We start from the raw sequence: 8498 nt of genomic DNA on the forward strand, positions 1-8498 counted from the left end.
ACAGTTAAAGACAGAGCCAAAGACAGTTAAAGACAGTTAAAGACAGTTAAAGACAGAGTTAAAGACAGTTAAAGACAGTTAAAGACAGTTAAAGACAGTTAAAGACAGAGTTAAAGACAGTTAAAGACAGTTAAAGACAGTTAAAGACAGAGCCAAAGACAGTTAAAGACAGTTAAAGACAGAGTTAAAGACAGTTAAAGACAGTTAAAGACAGTTAAAGACAGTTAAAGACAGAGTTAAAGACAGTTAAAGACAGTTAAAGACAGTTAAAGACAGAGTTAAAGACAGTTAAAGACAGTTAAAGACAGTTAAAGACAGTTAAAGACAGAGCCAAAGACAGTTAAAGACAGTTAAAGACAGTTAAAGACAGAGTTAAAGACAGTTAAAGACAGTTAAAGACAGCTAAAGACAGTTAAAGACAGTTAAAGACAGAGTTAAAGACAGTTAAAGACAGTTAAAGACAGTTAAAGACAGAGCCAAAGACAGTTAAAGACAGTTAAAGACAGAGTTAAAGACAGTTAAAGACAGTTAAAGACAGTTAAAGACAGTTAAAGACAGTTAAAGACAGTTAAAGACAGTTAAAGACAGAGTTAAAGACAGTTAAAGACAGTTAAAGACAGTTAAAGACAGAGTTAAAGACAGTTAAAGACAGTTAAAGACAGTTAAAGACAGTTAAAGACAGAGCCAAAGACAGTTAAAGACAGTTAAAGACAGTTAAAGACAGTTAAAGACAGAGCCAAAGACAGTTAAAGACAGTTAAAGACAGTTAAAGACAGTTAAAGACAGTTAAAGACAGAGTTAAAGACAGTTAAAGACAGTTAAAGACAGTTAAAGACAGAGTTAAAGACAGTTAAAGACAGTTAAAGACAGTTAAAGACAGAGTTAAAGACAGTTAAAGACAGTTAAAGACAGTTAAAGACAGTTAAAGACAGAGCCAAAGACAGTTAAAGACAGTTAAAGACAGTTAAAGACAGTTAAAGACAGTTAAAGACAGAGTTAAAGACAGTTAAAGACAGTTAAAGACAGTTAAAGACAGTTAAAGACAGTTAAAGACAGAGCCAAAGACAGTTAAAGACAGTTAAAGACAGTTAAAGACAGTTAAAGACAGTTAAAGACAGTTAAAGACAGAGCCAAAGACAGTTAAAGACAGTTAAAGACAGTTAAAGACAGAGCCAAAGACAGTTAAAGACAGTTAAAGACAGAGCCAAAGACAGTTAAAGACAGAGTTAAAGACAGTTAAAGACAGTTAAAGACAGTTAAAGACAGTTAAAGACAGTTAAAGACAGAGCCAAAGACAGTTAAAGACAGTTAAAGACAGAGCCAAAGACAGTTAAAGACAGTTAAAGACAGTTAAAGACAGTTAAAGACAGTTAAAGACAGTTAAAGACAGTTAAAGACAGAGCCAAAGACAGTTAAAGACAGTTAAAGACAGTTAAAGACAGTTAAAGACAGTTAAAGACAGTTAAAGACAGTTAAAGACAGAGCCAAAGACAGAGTTAAAGACAGTTAAAGACAGTTAAAGACAGTTAAAGACAGTTAAAGACAGTTAAAGACAGAGTTAAAGACAGTTAAAGACAGTTAAAGACAGTTAAAGACAGTTAAAGACAGAGTTAAAGACAGAGTTAAAGACAGAGTTAAAGACAGTTAAAGACAGTTAAAGACAGTTAAAGACAGTTAAAGACAGAGTTAAAGACAGAGTTAAAGACAGTTAAAGACAGTTAAAGACAGTTAAAGACAGTTAAAGACAGAGTTAAAGACAGTTAAAGACAGTTAAAGACAGTTAAAGACAGTTAAAGACAGAGCCAAAGACAGTTAAAGACAGTTAAAGACAGTTAAAGACAGAGTTAAAGACAGTTAAAGACAGTTAAAGACAGTTAAAGACAGTTAAAGACAGTTAAAGACAGAGTTAAAGACAGTTAAAGACAGTTAAAGACAGTTAAAGACAGAGCCAAAGACAGTTAAAGACAGTTAAAGACAGAGTTAAAGACAGTTAAAGACAGTTAAAGACAGTTAAAGACAGTTAAAGACAGTTAAAGACAGTTAAAGACAGTTAAAGACAGAGTTAAAGACAGTTAAAGACAGTTAAAGACAGTTAAAGACAGAGTTAAAGACAGTTAAAGACAGTTAAAGACAGTTAAAGACAGTTAAAGACAGAGCCAAAGACAGTTAAAGACAGTTAAAGACAGTTAAAGACAGTTAAAGACAGAGCCAAAGACAGTTAAAGACAGTTAAAGACAGTTAAAGACAGTTAAAGACAGTTAAAGACAGAGTTAAAGACAGTTAAAGACAGTTAAAGACAGTTAAAGACAGAGTTAAAGACAGTTAAAGACAGTTAAAGACAGTTAAAGACAGAGTTAAAGACAGTTAAAGACAGTTAAAGACAGTTAAAGACAGTTAAAGACAGAGCCAAAGACAGTTAAAGACAGTTAAAGACAGTTAAAGACAGTTAAAGACAGTTAAAGACAGTTAAAGACAGAGCCAAAGACAGTTAAAGACAGTTAAAGACAGAGTTAAAGACAGTTAAAGACAGTTAAAGACAGTTAAAGACAGTTAAAGACAGTTAAAGACAGTTAAAGACAGAGTTAAAGACAGTTAAAGACAGTTAAAGACAGTTAAAGACAGAGTTAAAGACAGTTAAAGACAGTTAAAGACAGTTAAAGACAGTTAAAGACAGAGCCAAAGACAGTTAAAGACAGTTAAAGACAGTTAAAGACAGAGCCAAAGACAGAGTTAAAGACAGTTAAAGACAGTTAAAGACAGTTAAAGACAGTTAAAGACAGTTAAAGACAGAGTTAAAGACAGTTAAAGACAGTTAAAGACAGTTAAAGACAGAGTTAAAGACAGTTAAAGACAGTTAAAGACAGTTAAAGACAGAGTTAAAGACAGTTAAAGACAGTTAAAGACAGTTAAAGACAGTTAAAGACAGTTAAAGACAGTTAAAGACAGAGCCAAAGACAGTTAAAGACAGTTAAAGACAGTTAAAGACAGTTAAAGACAGAGTTAAAGACAGTTAAAGACAGTTAAAGACAGTTAAAGACAGTTAAAGACAGTTAAAGACAGTTAAAGACAGAGCCAAAGACAGTTAAAGACAGTTAAAGACAGTTAAAGACAGTTAAAGACAGTTAAAGACAGTTAAAGACAGAGCCAAAGACAGTTAAAGACAGTTAAAGACAGTTAAAGACAGAGCCAAAGACAGTTAAAGACAGTTAAAGACAGAGCCAAAGACAGTTAAAGACAGAGTTAAAGACAGTTAAAGACAGTTAAAGACAGTTAAAGACAGTTAAAGACAGTTAAAGACAGAGCCAAAGACAGTTAAAGACAGTTAAAGACAGTTAAAGACAGTTAAAGACAGTTAAAGACAGAGCCAAAGACAGTTAAAGACAGTTAAAGACAGTTAAAGACAGTTAAAGACAGTTAAAGACAGTTAAAGACAGAGCCAAAGACAGTTAAAGACAGTTAAAGACAGTTAAAGACAGTTAAAGACAGTTAAAGACAGTTAAAGACAGTTAAAGACAGTTAAAGACAGAGCCAAAGACAGAGTTAAAGACAGTTAAAGACAGTTAAAGACAGTTAAAGACAGTTAAAGACAGTTAAAGACAGAGTTAAAGACAGAGTTAAAGACAGTTAAAGACAGTTAAAGACAGTTAAAGACAGTTAAAGACAGAGTTAAAGACAGAGCCAAAGACAGTTAAAGACAGTTAAAGACAGAGCCAAAGACAGTTAAAGACAGAGTTAAAGACAGAGTTAAAGACAGTTAAAGACAGTTAAAGACAGTTGAAGAGAGTTGAAGACAGTTAAAGACAGTTAAAGACAGTTAAAGACAGAGTTAAAGACAGTTAAAGACAGTTAAAGACAGAGTTAAAGACAGAGTTAAAGACAGAGTTAAAGACAGAGTTAAAGACAGTTAAAGACAGAGTTAAAGACAGTTAAAGACAGTTAAAGACAGTTAAAGACAGTTAAAGACAGAGTTAAAGACAGTTAAAGACAGAGTTAAAGACAGTTAAAGACAGTTAAAGACAGAGTTAAAGACAGAGTTAAAGACAGAGTTAAAGACAGTTAAAGACAGTTAAAGACAGAGTTAAAGACAGAGTTAAAGACAGTTAAAGACAGTTAAAGACAGTTAAAGACAGTTAAAGACAGAGTTAAAGACAGTTAAAGACAGAGTTAAAGACAGTTAAAGACAGTTAAAGACAGTTAAAGACAGTTAAAGACAGAGTTAAAGACAGAGTTAAAGACAGTTAAAGACAGTTAAAGACAGAGTTAAAGACAGTTAAAGACAGAGTTAAAGACAGAGTTAAAGACAGTTAAAGACAGTTAAAGACAGTTAAAGACAGTTAAAGACAGTTAAAGACAGAGTTAAAGACAGAGTTAAAGACAGTTAAAGACAGTTAAAGACAGTTAAAGACAGTTAAAGACAGTTAAAGACAGAGTTAAAGACAGAGTTAAAGACAGTTAAAGACAGTTAAAGACAGTTGAAGACAGTTAAAGACAGTTAAAGACAGTTAAAGACAGTTAAAGACAGTTAAAGACAGTTAAAGACAGAGTTAAAGACAGAGTTAAAGACAGTTAAAGACAGTTAAAGACAGTTAAAGACAGTTAAAGACAGTTAAAGACAGTTAAAGACAGAGTTAAAGACAGAGTTAAAGACAGAGTTAAAGACAGTTAAAGACAGTTAAAGACAGTTAAAGACAGTTAAAGACAGAGTTAAAGACAGTTAAAGACAGTTAAAGACAGTTAAAGACAGAGTTAAAGACAGAGTTAAAGACAGTTAAAGACAGTTAAAGACAGTTAAAGACAGTTAAAGACAGAGTTAAAGACAGTTAAAGACAGTTAAAGACAGTTAAAGACAGTTAAAGACAGTTAAAGACAGTTAAAGACAGAGCCAAAGACAGTTAAAGACAGTTAAAGACAGTTAAAGACAGTTAAAGACAGTTAAAGACAGTTAAAGACAGTTAAAGACAGTTAAAGACAGAGCCAAAGACAGAGTTAAAGACAGTTAAAGACAGTTAAAGACAGTTAAAGACAGTTAAAGACAGTTAAAGACAGAGTTAAAGACAGAGTTAAAGACAGTTAAAGACAGTTAAAGACAGTTAAAGACAGTTAAAGACAGAGTTAAAGACAGTTAAAGACAGTTAAAGACAGTTAAAGACAGAGCCAAAGACAGTTAAAGACAGTTAAAGACAGTTAAAGACAGAGTTAAAGACAGTTAAAGACAGTTAAAGACAGTTAAAGACAGAGTTAAAGACAGTTAAAGACAGTTAAAGACAGTTAAAGACAGAGCCAAAGACAGTTAAAGACAGTTAAAGACAGAGTTAAAGACAGTTAAAGACAGTTAAAGACAGTTAAAGACAGTTAAAGACAGTTAAAGACAGTTAAAGACAGTTAAAGACAGAGTTAAAGACAGTTAAAGACAGTTAAAGACAGTTAAAGACAGAGCCAAAGACAGTTAAAGACAGTTAAAGACAGTTAAAGACAGTTAAAGACAGAGCCAAAGACAGTTAAAGACAGTTAAAGACAGTTAAAGACAGTTAAAGACAGTTAAAGACAGTTAAAGACAGAGCCAAAGACAGTTAAAGACAGTTAAAGACAGTTAAAGACAGTTAAAGACAGTTAAAGACAGAGCCAAAGACAGTTAAAGACAGTTAAAGACAGTTAAAGACAGTTAAAGACAGTTAAAGACAGTTAAAGACAGAGTTAAAGACAGTTAAAGACAGTTAAAGACAGTTAAAGACAGAGTTAAAGACAGTTAAAGACAGTTAAAGACAGTTAAAGACAGTTAAAGACAGAGTTAAAGACAGTTAAAGACAGTTAAAGACAGTTAAAGACAGAGTTAAAGACAGTTAAAGACAGTTAAAGACAGTTAAAGACAGTTAAAGACAGAGCCAAAGACAGTTAAAGACAGTTAAAGACAGTTAAAGACAGTTAAAGACAGTTAAAGACAGAGTTAAAGACAGTTAAAGACAGTTAAAGACAGTTAAAGACAGTTAAAGACAGTTAAAGACAGTTAAAGACAGAGCCAAAGACAGTTAAAGACAGTTAAAGACAGTTAAAGACAGTTAAAGACAGTTAAAGACAGAGCCAAAGACAGTTAAAGACAGTTAAAGACAGTTAAAGACAGAGCCAAAGACAGTTAAAGACAGTTAAAGACAGAGCCAAAGACAGTTAAAGACAGTTAAAGACAGAGTTAAAGACAGTTAAAGACAGTTAAAGACAGTTAAAGACAGTTAAAGACAGTTAAAGACAGTTAAAGACAGAGCCAAAGACAGTTAAAGACAGTTAAAGACAGTTAAAGACAGTTAAAGACAGTTAAAGACAGTTAAAGACAGTTAAAGACAGAGTTAAAGACAGTTAAAGACAGAGTTAAAGACAGAGTTAAAGACAGAGTTAAAGACAGTTAAAGACAGTTAAAGACAGTTAAAGACAGTTAAAGACAGTTAAAGACAGTTAAAGACAGAGCCAAAGACAGTTAAAGACAGTTAAAGACAGTTAAAGACAGTTAAAGACAGTTAAAGACAGTTAAAGACAGTTAAAGACAGTTAAAGACAGAGTTAAAGACAGAGTTAAAGACAGAGTTAAAGACAGTTAAAGACAGTTAAAGACAGTTAAAGACAGTTAAAGACAGTTAAAGACAGAGTTAAAGACAGTTAAAGACAGAGTTAAAGACAGTTAAAGACAGTTAAAGACAGAGTTAAAGACAGAGTTAAAGACAGAGTTAAAGACAGTTAAAGACAGTTAAAGACAGAGTTAAAGACAGTTAAAGACAGTTAAAGACAGTTAAAGACAGAGTTAAAGACAGTTAAAGACAGAGTTAAAGACAGTTAAAGACAGTTAAAGACAGTTAAAGACAGAGTTAAAGACAGTTAAAGACAGAGTTAAAGACAGAGTTAAAGACAGTTAAAGACAGTTAAAGACAGTTAAAGACAGAGTTAAAGACAGTTAAAGACAGTTAAAGACAGTTAAAGACAGAGTTAAAGACAGAGTTGAAGACAGAGTTAAAGACAGTTAAAGACAGTTAAAGACAGAGTTAAAGACAGAGTTAAAGACAGAGTTAAAGACAGTTAAAGACAGTTAAAGACAGTTAAAGACAGAGTTAAAGACAGAGTTGAAGACAGAGTTAAAGACAGTTAAAGACAGTTAAAGACAGTTAAAGACAGTTAAAGACAGAGTTAAAGACAGTTAAAGACAGAGTTAAAGACAGAGTTAAAGACAGTTAAAGACAGTTAAAGACAGAGTTAAAGACAGAGTTAAAGACAGTTAAAGACAGTTAAAGACAGTTAAAGACAGAGTTAAAGACAGAGTTGAAGACAGAGTTAAAGACAGTTAAAGACAGTTAAAGACAGAGTTAAAGACAGAGTTAAAGACAGTTAAAGACAGTTAAAGACAGTTAAAGACAGAGTTAAAGACAGAGTTAAAGACAGTTAAAGACAGTTAAAGACAGTTAAAGACAGTTAAAGACAGAGTTAAAGACAGAGTTAAAGACAGTTAAAGACAGTTAAAGACAGTTAAAGACAGAGTTAAAGACAGTTAAAGACAGTTAAAGACAGTTAAAGACAGTTAAAGACAGAGTTAAAGACAGAGTTAAAGACAGTTAAAGACAGTTAAAGACAGTTAAAGACAGAGTTAAAGACAGTTAAAGACATTTAAAGACAGAGTTGTGTCTCTTGTGTCTCTCAGCAGGTTTTTATTAACTTCACTTGCTTTGTGTCTTTTCTCCGGCGCGGTGATTAAACGGTAATGAAAGTGTTGAACAGCGGGGCAGCGGGGCAGCGGGAGGTCGGCGAGGGAGGATTAACGGCGAGGTTATCACGCCCAGGTGGAAAGATCACCTCTCATTTCCATAAACAGCCACTTAACGGCCGCGTTTGGCGCTCTAATACCTGCTCATTTATTCCTCCACATCCAGCACGCCAGGGGTCAGAGGTCACGGTCCAGATAAGTCGCCATGACCTCGGGAGGTGGCGTTTGTTCTGGGTGAACCTGAATCACTGGGAAACACAACGAGGGCTTTAAACGGTTCTGATGGAGAAGCACTTCATTAACATGTTGTTTAAAGGGGCCGTTTAAATAAAGTTAACATTCATTTTATAAAGATTAAACCTACAAGTTCAGCCTCTTTAAAATGTCTATTTTACTTTTATTGTGAGCAGAATAAAATGGAAATTTAATTTGAGCTCAAACTGCTTAAACACAGAGGAAATAAACACATATGTATGCAACTTTTTCCCGTCATGGTCTAGTGTTAAAAAAGTTAACAACAATCACAATAAATCAGAATATCGAATATCGAGATAGGTGGATTGTCCCAGCTCTACTGCTAATTCAACCTGATATCACACCAAAGCGTGTAATAGACCCGCCTGTCCACCAGAGGACAGCGTGTCAGCGTCACGTTTTGCCTCGCAGAGACGTGAATATTACACACCTGTTTTAACGTGCAGTACAAAAACGTCGTGGTCGGGCTTAAATTAAGTAAGTAAACCAAGTAAAACACGTACAGA

The sequence above is a fragment of the Sebastes fasciatus genome, chromosome 10 (genome assembly GCF_043250625.1).
Source record: "Sebastes fasciatus isolate fSebFas1 chromosome 10, fSebFas1.pri, whole genome shotgun sequence".
NCBI lineage: Eukaryota > Metazoa > Chordata > Actinopteri > Perciformes > Sebastidae > Sebastes > Sebastes fasciatus.